A 15,120-nucleotide genomic window follows, 5' to 3' on the forward strand; every position below is an offset into this window, starting at 1 on the left:
GCACGTTAACACCTCCTATCTCAATCCCCGATAAATTTTAAGTCCCCAATAGCATGACAATGAATTGTGAGATGGGGGAGGATGCTAACAGGGGCGAAGCACCCTCCTCCACCACCCAATTCATTTTACATCCATATCTAAGTCCATTATAAGTCCCCATTCCTCCCATCCCAATCCCATAAACCTCATTGTTCTCCCCGCATCCCATCATTGGCCTCTACCCCACCTCCATCATTGCCCTCTCCATCACTTCCATCATTGCTTTCTCCATCACCCCCATTATTGTGTCCTTCCTTACATTTCATCTTGTTTCCAGATATCCTGAGTTGATTTGCCCTGGATTTTCAGTTTTGAAGAAAAAACAGAATTTTGAGACACATTATTGGGAGATGTGTATGCTATGTGTGTCTGTTTCTCCAGTCTGTTACATCCTGTAGATGGTTTTGCTACCATGTCAGAGTAACATATTAAATTTCTATTTGTGTGCAATGGGACACCTTTGGGTAAGAGTGAAATAAGGCAATAACCATTTCTAGTTTAGTGGACAACCCCTTCTTAAATGCTAAGTACCCCATATACAATAAAAAGAAACACTCAGCTTCCGGGTGTCGGTGCAGTGTCTGCTGGTCATCACGTGATATTATTATGTCACATGAGTAGTGCTGCCTATCTGCGGCCATTGATGGGCTGCAGCCTTCACACTTCTATCTGATGGAGTTACACATGTTAGAACTCTGCAACAGCAGTGACCAGTGATAGGCTGCAGTGTTGACATAACAAAACATTAACGTAACTGGATTGGGGATGGTTTGGGAGATGAGTAGACTTTTTTTTATTTTACATGGGATACTTTAGCATTTAAGAAGGGGTTGTCCAGTAATAGACATCCCTGTCCAGTAATAGACATCCCCTGCCAAGATCTCCTTCTCTCTAAAGAAAATTACGTCTATAGAATGGAAGGAATAGAACTAATCAACACATTTGAAAGTTACGTGGCTATATTAAGAGATCACAGACTGCACTTGAGTCAACAGTGTGATGCAGCAGCAAAAAAGGCAAACACAGTTCTAGGATGTACTAAGAGAATCATAGAGCCTAGATCACGTAAAGTAATTATCCCCCCCTACTCCTCCTTGGTCAGGCCTCATCTGGAATACTGTATCCAGTTCTGCTTACCACATTTTAAGAAAGACATTGAAAAACTGGAGCAAGTTCAGAGAAGAGCTACCAGGATGATAAGCAGACTGCAATGTATGTCCTACAAGGAAAGAAGGTTAAAGGATCTGGGAATGTTTAGCTTGCAAAAAAGAAAGCTAAGATAACACTTAATAGCTGAATACAAATATCTGAAGGGCTGTCACAGTGTAGAGGGATCATCCTTATTCTCATTTGCACATGGAAATATGAGAAGCAATGGAATGAAACTGAAAGGGAGAAGATACAGATTAAATATTAGAAAAAATATTTTTGACAGTGAGGGTGATCAATGAGTGGAACAGGCTGCCACGAGAGGTGGCGAGTATTCCTTCAATGGAAATCTTCAAACAGAGGCAGGACAGACATCTGTCTGAAATGGTTTAGTGAATCCTGCATTGAGTGGAGGGTTGATTACGATGACCCTTGAGCTCACTTACAACTCCAACATTCTATGATTCCTCCAAACTCCCACTTTACTCACCCAATCGCCTCCAAGACTTCTCCCAAGTATTGCTCAACCTATGACTTGGATCAAAATTGAACATGTTGTTAGGGTTGGCGGATTGCAGTAAATAAAATATAAATTGAAGTCGAATCGCAACCCGGGGTCCACTGTGCAAGGGTGAAGACTGCTGCTAGTGTGAACAATGATGGAACAAAACAGCAAGCGTTACCTTGGACACACTGAGTTAACACCACTCAGTGTGAAAGGAATACAGAATACCAAGCTCAGTTACTTCTCCTAGACGTATGGCACGAGTATGCAAAGTGCTACACCCTGTTACCATCACAGGGATAAAAGCACGTGGATTGGGCTAGCTCTGCGACTAAATGGTGCTAACAGCACACACGAATGAAGCTGAGCGAAGAGAGAGAATTATTTGAAGCTAGATACAATACCCTGTTGCTTTCAATGACAAGTATAGCATAAGGGTTGAGCTTGCTCTGTAACTGAACTGTGCCAATCGCGCACATGTATAAACAGATGCTAAGCCAAGCGGCTAGTTACCCCAGTCCTGACGCTACTGAATCTGTGCCTAACCGGCATCCAGTAGCAGACTAGAAACTCAAGAGTTGAACCAAGGGTACAAAACCGCATAAGTGTGCAACCTGCCTACCAATGTGTACAGTCTTAGCAAAGACACACACACATGCAGACAGAGTGGTAGAGTAGCCACCCACACACACCAAACACAAATGATACTAGCGCACCCACATGCGCCGCTGAGAGCCTTTTAAACCCTTAGCTCCAGCCCAAACACTGACACCCAGCCAGCCGGGAGATCACCCGCAGGCCAATCCGGAGCCACATCACCAAAGCAGTTAACGTCTGATCATCAATGAGAAGATGCCACATCACAGACATGCACAGTAAGGTGATCTCTGATCTTAGACTCCAGAGCGCAAGGCTGCACCTGGATATCACTGGTTACCATAGACTTGACTGGAGAGTCAGCAGTAGTGTTGAGCGATACCGTCCGATACTTGAAAGTATCGGTATCGGAAAGTATCGGCCGATACCGGCAAAGTATCGGATCCAATCCGATACCGATACCCGATACCAATACAAGTCAATGGGACTCAAGTATCGGACGGTATTCCTGATGGTTCTCAGGGTCTGAAGGAGAGGAAACTCTCCTTCAGGCCCTGGGATCCATATTAATGTGTAAAAGAAAGAATTAAAATACAAAATATTGCTATACTCACCTCTCCGACGCAGCCTGAACCTCAGCGAGGGAACCGGCAGCGTTGTTTGCTTAAAATTCGCGCTATTCTTTCCTTACGTGAAGTCCCGGCTTGTGATTGGTCGCGTGCCGCCCATGTGGCGGCGACGCAACCAATCACAGCAAGCCGTGATGTAATTTCAGGTCATTCAGTATTTTAAAATTACGCTCCGGCTTTGTGATTGGTTGCGTCGCAGTCACATGGGCGACGCAACCAATCACAGCAAGCCGTGACGTAATTTCAGGTCCTTAAGGATTTTAAAATTACGTCCCGGCTTTGTGATTGGTTGCGTCGCAGTCACATGGGCGACGCAACCAATCACAAGACGTGACGTCACGGGAGGCTGGACACGCGCGCATTTTAAAATGCGCGCGTGTCCAGCCTCCCGGCTTGTGATTGGTTGACCGCGACGCGACCAATCACAAGCCGGGACTTCACGTAAGGAAGTAAACGCGCAAATTTTAAACAAAAAATGCTGCCGCTTCCCTCGGTAAGGTGCAGGCTGCGTCGGAGAGGTGAGTATAGCAATATTTTTTATTTTAATTCTCTCTTTTACACATTTTTACATTAATGTTGTTTCGATACCGATACCCGATACCACAAAAGTATCGGATCTCGGTATCGGAATTCCGATACCCGCAAGTATCGGCCGATACCCGATACTTGCGGTATCGGAATGCTCAACACTAGTCAGCAGTAACCAAACGTATTCTGGGGTGGTGACACTTAAACATGTCTACCTCACTTAAGCTCTATGGCACTTTATGTAAGTATTTCAAAAGCACCTTATTTTCACCATTGTCCCATTATTTGAGAGCAATTTCTCTGTTTCAGCATAGTTTTAGGCATATAAAATGCTGTGTTTGTTTGGCACATGCACTTTACATGGGAATCATTGGTTGTACCTATTGTAGCATTTCACCCGCTACGGGTCTAGGGGACACTCGCTTAGGTGCGGCGGATGACACTCAGGAGACACGTTTCCTTAAAAGTTCACAGGTTTATTGCTCCATAAACCACATTGCAACAGGAACAACAGGTAAACAGTCTTACGTCAGACAGGTGATTCCCCAATGTCCATAGTAGAGCTCCGCTCTCTCACGTCTGTGGGCTCACAGACCGTGCTATGTCCAGCACGTAGGCTCTCCAGCCTAAAGATGGTCTCTGTGTGTTGTTCAGGACGTCTGTCCCCACGTGGAACCGTCCAACACACAGGCCACTCTGCAGTGTCCAGCCAGGACACATGGAAGCGTGTCCGCCCTGACACACACCCACACACTCACTCCATGTGCTACACACACCTCTTTACATAGGTGTAACTGATGCAGGGCCGCGGGATACTCGGTACCGGGCCTCTCTGTCTCAGTCCTGAGGTTGTCACGGTGGCTAGACCCAGTCCGTGACCCTGCTACGGGGCGTCCAATGAAAGGTGTGATGATGGTGCGTGGTGCAAGTCGCGATGAATAACGAGGACACAGGGTTGCAGTCTCTTTACCTCTTTACTGAAGGCTTCAGGATCCACAATCCAGAGCACTGCTAACAGGGCTGGCTGAGACCGGCCGGTTCGAAGGCACATCCAGAGTTTCCTTTGCAGGTGGAAATCAGTGCCTACCTTCTAGCGCCTGTGTGTTGTAGTACCTCCCTGCTGAGCACCACGGGATAGTCCTCACAACTGTTGTGTCTGTTTCTGATGTTCTTTCTCACAACTCTCGTTTCTGTTCTGATGTTCTTCTCCGTCCCCCAGATGATTTGGCTAGGATGCACCCGTACGACGGGTAGGCCTGGAGTTATTCTGGGACCCTAGAGACGCCCCTCTCCCACAATTGCCTCCTATGTCTGCTTAGGTGATTTAGGTGAGACAGCCAACCTATAATTAACTGTCCTGCCGCTGTTTGAAGTAATGCTTGGAGCCCAATACTTCCTCGGCGTTCCGGCCACCGGCTACGCGCCTCAGTAGGATGTTGCCACGATCTTAAGGCACGACTCCTACTGGTTCTACTCTCCTTTGTGCTGTGATCTCGTTTCTCACTTCTCCACAATAAACCTTGCTTCGTGTCCTTTCTTAGGATGCCACCGCAACGGGTGCAGGAGCGGCTCCGTAACGTTCTGTCTTTTTCGCTAGGCCGCTCTCAGGATCCCACCCCTGACAGAGACCCCCCTGAATCTTCCCCGCAACACCCTCTGCCACAGGATGTTGCCTGGAGAAAACCCAGTCAGCTTCTCCCTAACTTCCTATCCAACCCCCAGTTTTACCAGATTGTGAGGAGTGGCCTAATACATAGAACCCTTTGCTCCCCCTGGAGGCCAGAGTGTGAAGTGTAATGTGTGACTGTGATACCTGGTCAGGTGAACTCCTTAAGTGCCATCAGACGTACCATTACTCCCCTTAGTGGCGGAGTGTCAGTAATGCAACGACCAGGACTCTGGGGCGCTGCACTCCCCCCCGGTTAAATCCAGTACTCCCGGACTGGGAAGAAGAACAACAATACATGTTAGCAAAAGACATACAAATTTTTGGAATGCAATGAACAAGTAAATTTAACAGTGCTTCCCTTTATGGGAGGTGAGGACACTTGAAAGTTACAAACAGAAACATATTTAAAGTTTTTAACCCCTTAAGCGCCGAGGGTGGTTTGCACGTTAATGACCGGGCCAATTTTTACAATTCTGACCACTGTCCCTTTATGAGGCTATAACTCTGGAACCCTTTGACGGATCTTGGCAATTCTGACATTGTTTTCTCGTGACATATTGTACTTCATGATAGTGGTAAAACTTATTCTATATAACTTGCGTTTATTTGTGAAAAAAATGGAAATTTGGCGAAAATTTTGAAAATTTAGCAATTTTCCAACTTTGAATTTTTATGCCCTTAAATCACAGACATATGTCACGCAAAATACTTAATAAGTAACATTTCCCACATGTCTTCTTTACATCAGCACAATTTTGGAACCAAAATTTTTTTTGTTAGGGAGTTATAAGGGTTAAAATTTGACCAGAAATTTCTCATTTTTACAACACCATTTTTTTTTAGGGACCACATCTCATTTGAAGTCATTTTGAGGGGTCTATATGATAGAAAATACCCAAGTGTGACACCATTCTAAAAACTGCACTCCTCAAGGTGCTCAAAACCACATTCAAGAAGTTTATTAACCCTTCAGGTGTTTCACTTGAATTTTTGGAATGTTTAAATAAAAATGAACATTTAACTTTTTTTCACACAAAATTTATTTCAGCTCCAATTTGTTTTATTTTACCAAGGGTAACAGGAGAAAATGGACCCCAAAATTTGTTGTACAATTTGTCCTGAGTACGCTGATACCCCATATGTGGGGGGGAACCACTGTTTGGGCGCATGACAGAGCTCGGAAGGGAAGGAGCGCCATTTGGAATGCAGACTTAAATGGATTGGTCAGCAGCCGTCATGTTGCATTTGCAGAGCCCCTGATGTACCCAAACAGTACAACCCCCCCACAAGTGACCCCATATTGGAAACTAGACCTCCCAAGGAACTTATCTAGATGTGTTGTGAGAACTTTGAACCAACAAGTGTTTCACTACAGTTTATCACGCAGAGCCATGAAAATAAAAAAAAAAATTTTTCACAAAAATGATTTTTTAGCCCCCAGTTCTGTATTTTCACAAGGGTAACAGGATAAATTAGACCCCAAAAGTTGTTGTCCAATTTGTCCTGAGTACGCTGATACCCCATATGTGGGGGGGAACCACTGTTTGGGTGCATGACAGAGCTCGGAAGGGAAGGAGCGCCATTTGGAATGCAGACTTAAATGGATTGGTCTGCAGGCGTCACGTTGCATTTGCAGAGCCCTTGATGTACCCAAACAGTACAAACCCCCCACAAGTGACCCCATATTGGAAACTAGACCTCCCAAGGAACTTATCTAGATGTGTTGTGAGAACTTTGAACCCCCAAGTGTTTCACTACAGTTTATAACGCAGAGCCGTGAAAATAAAACCTTTTTTTTCCCACAAAAATGATTTTTAGCCCCCCAAATTTTTATTTTCCCAAGGATAACAAGAGAACTTGGACCCCAGAAGTTGTTTTTCAATTTGTCCCGAGTACGCTGATAACCCATATGTTGGGGTAAACCCCTTTTTGGGCGCACGGGAGAGCTCGGAAGGGAAGGAGCACTGTTTTACTTTTTCAACGCAGATATGGCTGGAATTGAGATTGGACGCCATGTCGCGTTTGGAGAGCACCTGATGTGCCTGGACAGTGGAAACTCCCCAATTCTACCTGAAACCCTAACCCAAACACACCCCTAACCCTAATCCCAACGGTAACCCTAACCACACCCCTAGCCCTGACACACCCATAATTCTAATCCCAACCCTAATCCAAACCGTAAATGTAATCCAAACCCTAACCCTAACTTTAGCCCCAACCCTAACTTTAGCCCCAACCCTAATCCTAACTTTACCTCCAACCCTAGCCCTAACCCTACCCCTAACCCTAACCCTAAACGTGACTGAAATACGTGGCACTGAAATACGTGGCACTGAAATACGTGGCACTGAAATACGTGGCAGTGAAATACGTCATACGTGGCACTGAAATACGTGATACGTGGCACTTAAATATGTGGCACTGAAACACGTGGCACTGAAATACGTGATACGTGGCACTGAAATACGTGGCACTGAAATACGTGGCACTGAAATACGTGGCACTGAAATACGTGGCACTGAAATACATGCAACTGAAATACGTGGTACTTAAATACGTGGCACTAAAATATGTGGCACTGAAATACGTGATACGTGGCACTGAAATACGTGATACGTGGCACTTAAATACGTGGCACTGAAACAAGTGGCACTGAAATACGTGATACGTGGCACTGAAATACGTGGCACTGAAATACGTGGCACTGAAATACGTGGCACTGAAATACGTGGCACTTAAATACGTGGCACTATGACTGTCAGAAAATGTTCATTAAATGGTTAGGGGTGAGGTTAGGGGTAGAGTTAGGGTTAGGGTTTGGATCCCTTTATCACCTTGATGGTGGTGGGTGGCTTTTCAGTGTGTTTTCTGTTTTTTTTCAATAAAAACGCATGCGTTTTTAACGCAAACAAACGCATGTGCTTAAAAACGCAAGAAAATACTGCAGGTTGTATTTCTGAAAATGAACGCATGCAGAAAACAAACGCATGCGTTTGAAAACGCGACCAAACGCGTACAAAAAACGCATGCGTTTTCAATGTTAAATATAGGGAAAAAACGCATGCGTTTTTTTGTGCAAAAAACGCTGCAGACAAAAACGCAAGTGTGAAACCAGCGACGCTTTTTATAGCAAAAAAGTCATTGCGTCTCCACATTTTGAGACCTATAATTTTTTCACATTTTGCTCCACAGAGTCATGTGAGGTCTTGTTTTTTGCGGGACGAGTTGCCGTTTTTATTGGTAACATTTTCGGACATGTGACCGTTTTTGATCACTTTTTATTCCGATTTTTGTGAGGCAGAATGACCAAAAACCTGCTATTCATGAATTTCTTTTGGGAGAGGCGTTTATACCATTCCACGTTTGGTAAAATTGATAAAGCAGTTTTATTCTTCGGGTCAGTACGATTACAGTGATACCTCATTTATATAATTTTTTTATGTTTTGCGCTTTTATACGATAAAAACTATTTTATAGAAAAAATTATTATTTTGGTATCGCTTTATTCTCAGGACTATAACTTATTTATTTATTTGCTGATGATTCTGTATGGTGGCTTGTTTTTTGCAGGACAAGATGACGTTTTGAGCGGTACCATGGTTATTTATATCCGTCTTTTTGATTGCGTGTTATTCCACTGTTTGTTTGGCAGTATGGTAATAAAGCGTTGTTTTTTGCCTCGTTTTTTTTTTTTTTCTTACGGTGTTTACTGAAGGGGTTAACTAGTGGGGCAGTTTTATAGGTTGGGTCGTTACGGACGCGGCGATACTAAATATGTGTACTTTTATTGTTTTGTTTTTTTTATTTCGATAAAGAAATGTATTTATGGGAATATTATATATTTTTTTTTTATTATTTATTTAGGAATTTTTTTATTTTTTTTTTACACATGTGGAAAAATTTTTTTTTTACTTTTTTACTTTGTCCCAGGGAGGGACATCACAGATCGATGATCTGAGAGTGTGCACAGCACTCTGTCAAATCACCGATCTCACTTACATCGGTGCAGGCTTACCAGCGTCTGCTCTGAGCAGGCACTCGGTAAGCCACCTTTCTCCCTGCAGGACCCGGATGCCGCGGCCATCTTGGATCCGGGACCTGCAGCGAGGAAGGAGGTAGGAGACCCTCGCAGCAACGCGATCACATCGCGTTGCTCCGGGGGTCTCAGGGAAGCCCGCAGGGAGCCCCCTCCCTGCGCGATGCTTCCCTATACCGCCGGTACACTGCGATCATGTTTGATCGCGGTGTGCCGGGGGTTAATGTGCCGGGGGCGGTCCGTGACCGCTCCTGGCACATAGTGCCGGATGTCAGCTGCGATAGGCAGCTGACACCCGGCCGCGATCGGCCGCGCTCCCCCCGCGAGCGCGGCCGATCGCGTATGACGTACTATCCCGTCACTGGGAATTAAGTCCCAGGTCACCTTGACGGGATAGTACGTCAGATGGGATTAAGGGGTTAAATAACACTTATTAAATGACTGACCATAAATAACCATCTTTACCCAGCCGGGTATTCTATCTACTAAGTGCAAATTCTGGAACAATAATTTAACTTTTCCTTTAAGGGCGTATAGGCTGAACTCACTAAAGGCTTACTATAAAACTCGAAAATATAAATTAACTTTGTTTTTATTTTTCTTTTCTAAATGCAATATTTTCTCTTTACTCCCTGAGTTTGGAACATGCAGGACCGCCTGGCTACTCGTCCGGGCCTACTGCCTCTTTTCTTTTTGCAAGCTTAATCTTTATTCACAGTATAAGATCAATCAACCATCTCTCTATGGGTTCCAGGAGGGCTCACTAACCCCTACGGGTTCACTTTCATTGAAATTCGGCTTTCAACTCTTTCCTGTCCTCAAACTCTAGTAACATCATTATTAAACATTTTCTATTTTAAATAACTACACACTATCTATTATCATTCAGCATTCTCAAAGTAACATTATACTTAAGTGCAACATATGAACATTCCCTTTAAGAGGGACTCAAGTCTCTTTGAGGTAGTGCAGACTCTCTATCTGCAAGTCCGTTTAAAGGCAAGAACTTCTGCGCTGTATTCAAGAACAGTCTCTTCAAAAAGTTCTCCTTTTTGTAAAACCAGTAGGGGGCACCTTTAAGAAGGTGCAAACTATTTACAACACAGTTTGTGAACCATTCAACGTCCATGATTCAGCAGTCTTTGTTAACAATGACGAACAAAAACAAAAAGCAAAAACAATAGGGATCCCGGGTAAACGAAGGAATCCCTTTAAGAATAACCCTGGTCGGGTTTTAAAGCAGCAAAACAGTAGCAGACAACAGTTAACTATATACAGTGTAATGGCTCCGAGGTTTATTTAAACCACTCTGGAGGTAACACCGGCGGGAGTAGTCCCTTTGGATATTGGCTACCGCCGGGTACTACATAGCGAGGTCTCTCTTCCCAATTGGGGGTCTGCGTCCCCACTGTCTTGGATCCTGAGGTGGCCTGGGCATTAGCCACCACGGCGGTCAACTCTCTAGCCACAACAGCATTGGCGGCGGCAACGGTGCAGATCGTAGTTTTGGCGATGGTGCACGTTGGGGTAGTAACAGTGGTCTTGGTGGTAACCGTGGCCTGACCACAAGGGGGCGCTTTCACTGCGGGGGACGACTTCACCGGCAACTTAGTTGGGGGTGTCACGGAACTTCGCCTTTTGTGGACGTTCAAGGCGAACCACCCCTTTTCTCCGAAGTGCCGGGTGTAGGTGACCTCATCCCCTGGGTAGAGATCCCGGTCCGGGTGGCCTTCCCTGAGGTGGGAATCTACATCTCGCCAGTTTACAAAGACCTCGGCATACAAGTCTGGTTCTTTAATAAAGCCCCAACCCCCACAGAGTCTAAAAGCCACAACGGTACCTCGCCTGCGCGGGGCCTGGTGGGTGGTGTGGTCCTTGTGGGCCCGGTTCTTCACCTCTAGGTCCCGCTGGTGATGGGCCTCCCGCCGGGCCTGGTACTCCTTCTCTTCCTTCTCCCACCGTTGATCTAGCTGGGCCTGGTATTCCTCCCAGCTAAGGGCTTCCACCATCTCCCCTTCCTGCGTTTGTACTCCAGGGAACCCCATGAAGTCTGACCCTAAGTTCACCCAGTGGCATACGGTCCGCTCTGCATAGATCTCTCCCACCACGGTGATCGGCGAGATCGGGTCCTTGAGGAGGTGCTCCATGCCCGTGGCCTGATCCCAGGATGGAAGGTGCTGGAGTCTATGGGTCCCAGGGGGAGGTGGCGCTGCAACGGGGCCTATCAGCAGGCTCTCCGTCAGCGGGACAGGGTCGGCGGGCTTACCGGCCGGTGCGGCGTCCTCCCTCGCGGCTGGCTCCGCTGGCGGTGACATCGGTGGGGACAGCGGCACAGGAACCGATGTCGGGGCATCCTCCGCTGGCGTCTCCCGGGGTGTGGCCTTGGTTTCCACCCACAATTGGAGAAGCTGCTCGATCAATTCCTCCATCTCGGACTGCAGGAGGTCAGTTCCAATCGTGGAGATCTGGCTGCTGTGCTCTTCCGGGTAGCTGGGGGAGTCCTCTGCTTCAACCCCGCATTCTGGGTCTGAGCAACTGGCTATGGCGTCCTCCACGTGGTTTACTTCCTGGCCTTTTTCCCGCTCTCTTCTTCGTGGGCGGTTTCGCTTTCTTTGTCTCCGCCCTCCATTGAGAATCAGGAGGCGGATCTCGGCTGCTGACGGACACGTCCTCAAAGTACAAAAATATTTAGACTGGGTGGCCATTGTCTTTCGCGCTCTTCAGCTTGTTTACGCCCACTTCCACGCCCTTCTTCTTCTCCTCCGCTCCTCTTAGCGCTGTAATGGCGGCGGTTTTGGCGGGAATCGGCAATACACAGTCTTTGCAATAAGTCACAGTTCAAGCACAATTCAGACACAGTTCCAAGGCACACATGAACTGATTCTTCAGGCTTAAGTAGATCCTGTTCGTGATGCCAAGTTGGAGCACCCCCAGATGCAGGGCCGCGGGGTACTCGGTACCGGGCCTCTCTGTCTCGGTCCTGGGGTTGTCACGGTGGCTAGACCCGGTCCGTGACCCTGCTAAGGGGCATCCAATGAAAGGTGTGATGATGGTGCGTGGTGCAAGTCGCGATGAATAACGAGGACACAGGGTTGCAGTCTCTTTACCTCTTTACTGAAGGCTTCAGGATCCACAATCCAGAGCACTGCTAACAGCGCTGGCTGAGACCGGCCGGTCTGAAGGCATATCCAGAGTTTCCTTTGCAGGTGGAAATCAGTGCCTACCTTCTAGCGCCTGTGTGTTGTAGTACCTCCCTGCTGAGCACCACGGGATAGTCCTCACAACTGTTGTGTCTGTTTCTGATGTTCTTTCTCACAACTCTCGTTTCTGTTCTGATGTTCTTCTCCGTCCCCCAGATGATTTGGCTAGGACGCACCCGTATGACGGGTAGGCCTGGAGTTATTCTGGGACCCTAGAGACGCCCCTCTCCCACAATTGCCTCCTATGTCTGCTTAGGTGATTTAGGTGAGACAGAGAACCTATAATTAACTGTCCTGCCGCTGTTTGAAGTAATGCTTGGAGCCCAATACTTCCTCGGCGTTCCGGCCACCGGCTACGCGCCTCAGTAGGATGTTGCCACGATCTTAAGGCACGACTCCTACTGGTTCTACTCTCCTTTGTGCTGTGATCTCGTTTCTCACTTCTCCACAATAAACCTCGCTTCGTGTCCTTTCTTAGGATGCCACCGCAACGGGTGCAGGCGCGGCTCCGTAACGTTCTGTGTTTTTCGCTAGGCCGCTGTCAGGATCCCACCCCTGACAGAGACCCCCCTGAATCTTCCCCGCAACTCCCTCTGCCACAGGATGTTGCCTGGACAAAACTCAGTCAGCTTCTCCCTAACTTCCTATCCAACCCCCAGATTTACCAGATTGTGAGGAGTGGCCTAATACATAGAACCCTTTGCTCCCCCTGGAGGCCAGAGTGTGAAGTGTAATGTGTTACTGTGATACCTGGTCAGGTGAACTCCTTAAGTGCCATCAGACATACCATCACTCCCCTTAGTGGCGGAGCACCAGTACTGCAACGACCAGGACTCTGGGGCGCTGCATAACCACACCCAGGTACCTGTCACATGGCTAGTCAAGTGAGCGTGACATCACCACAGGTCCTTTCGCACAAAACCATCTTACGTGTTCAGACACGCCTCTTTGGGTGGGTTTGTAGGTGACTGAACCCACCCATCTCTCCAATACATACCGTCCATCAATCACATGACCAGTCGCTATGCCACACTAGATATATATATATATACAATAGCACAAACAAAGAACAAAAAAAAAAACAAAAAAACTCGCAGGCGGCACTGTCTTGCTAAATGCCGGCTTGTCAGTGGGGATTACAGACGTGTATCCTACTCAGCCACTCAAAGAGGAAACTTTCAGGTGCTCCATCTTGGAAAATAGTCTCTTAAATAGAATATCCCATAAGAAAATGCAGAGAGGGCACTCACCAGTTTTCAAACAATGATTCCTTTATTCACGAAACAACATCCAGAGGGCCGTTATGGCCGGGGGAGAGAGAGAGGGGGCCTCAGCCCGTGTGAGCAGAGGAGATGGACGATGGCCGTTTCGCACCTGGTTGTGCTTCTACGGGTGTTGTTTCGTGAATAGAGGAATCATTGTTTGAAAACTGGTGAGTGCCCTCTCTGCATTTTCTTATGGGATAAGATATATATATATATTGTAGCGTGGCTAAAGTCAACGGGAGGTATGTGTCACAGAGATGGCTTGTCGCTGTGAGGTAACCCGGAGTGTTTTCTTTAATGCACATAAAGCAATAAGGAATTGTTTAGTATACTTGGGTCTGGGTTACGGGTAGCTATGAGAGGTGGGAGGGTCTGGCTACCCATATACCTCACCCCTGGGTAAGGGGCATAACCATGCCTATCTATGTGTGTTTCAGGACCTGTGGTGATGTCATAACCACATGTCTAATCATGTGATGGGTTCCTGGGTGTGGTTAGATCCATAAAAGACAGGCTAATGCTTAACACAGGAGGTGTGTGTGTGGAGGAGAAAGCCTCCACAGTGTGTTAAGGCTCCATGACTGAGCCTGAAGGACTGGACATTTGTATTTTCCTTTCCTGAGCTAAAGGCTATTTGTTTTCTGTTCTTACTATGTGGTTTATGGAGCAATAAACCTGTGAACTTTTAATGGAACGTGCCTCCTGAGTGTCAGCCATCGCACCTGAGCGAGTATAGCCCCTACAATTGGTGTTTCGAATGCGGGCAACGATCGCAGGAGCACATGTTGCAGCACTGGCTGGTCTGAGCCAGAAGAGTCGACGGTCTTGACAACTGTGAGTAATACTGACCGGGGTCAGTGAGAACTGCTGTTTGTGGGATACCTCTGAGGAGAAGAGGGTTCCAGGAATCTGTGTGGCCGACACCAACAGGTAACGGACAGGAGTTTGTGTGATACTGACCGGGGTCAGCGAGAAACTGTGTTTGGGCTGTAAAGCCAGGTGTGTAACAGACAGGAGTCTGTGCTGTGGACCGGCGAGTCTATGAATTAATATTTTTTTTTCTTCTCTGATCAACTTGCTGTGGCTCGGCAGGGCCACAAAGACTGAAGGCATCTGGCGGTACCTCGGCGGGGTTACGAAGTTTGCTGTGGATCGGCGGGTCCACGAAGTCTGTGGTGGTTACGTGCAGTGCAGTTGCAGCAAGAGGTTTTGCAGCAGCCGGAGTTGCAGTGGAAGCAGCAGCGGCTTGTGATCGGCAGCAGCAGCGGCTTGTGATCGGCAGCCGGAGGTGCCGGTGGTTTATGACTACAATAAGAGCTGTGGCAGTACCAGCAGGAGCTGGTGAGGTATTGTAAAAGGACAGTGTGAACCAGGTCGCACAAACTCTTAAAGAGCAATGGCCTAGAAAAGACCTAAGTGTACTGTGGTACTGTTGGGGCCTGTGAGTGCCGTGGGGGAGTCCACGGGGTGTACCCAGAGTGGGGTGGTGTCCCAAAAGGGGGT

Source organism: Ranitomeya variabilis, chromosome 4 (genome assembly GCF_051348905.1).
Source record: "Ranitomeya variabilis isolate aRanVar5 chromosome 4, aRanVar5.hap1, whole genome shotgun sequence".
Lineage (NCBI taxonomy): Eukaryota > Metazoa > Chordata > Amphibia > Anura > Dendrobatidae > Ranitomeya > Ranitomeya variabilis.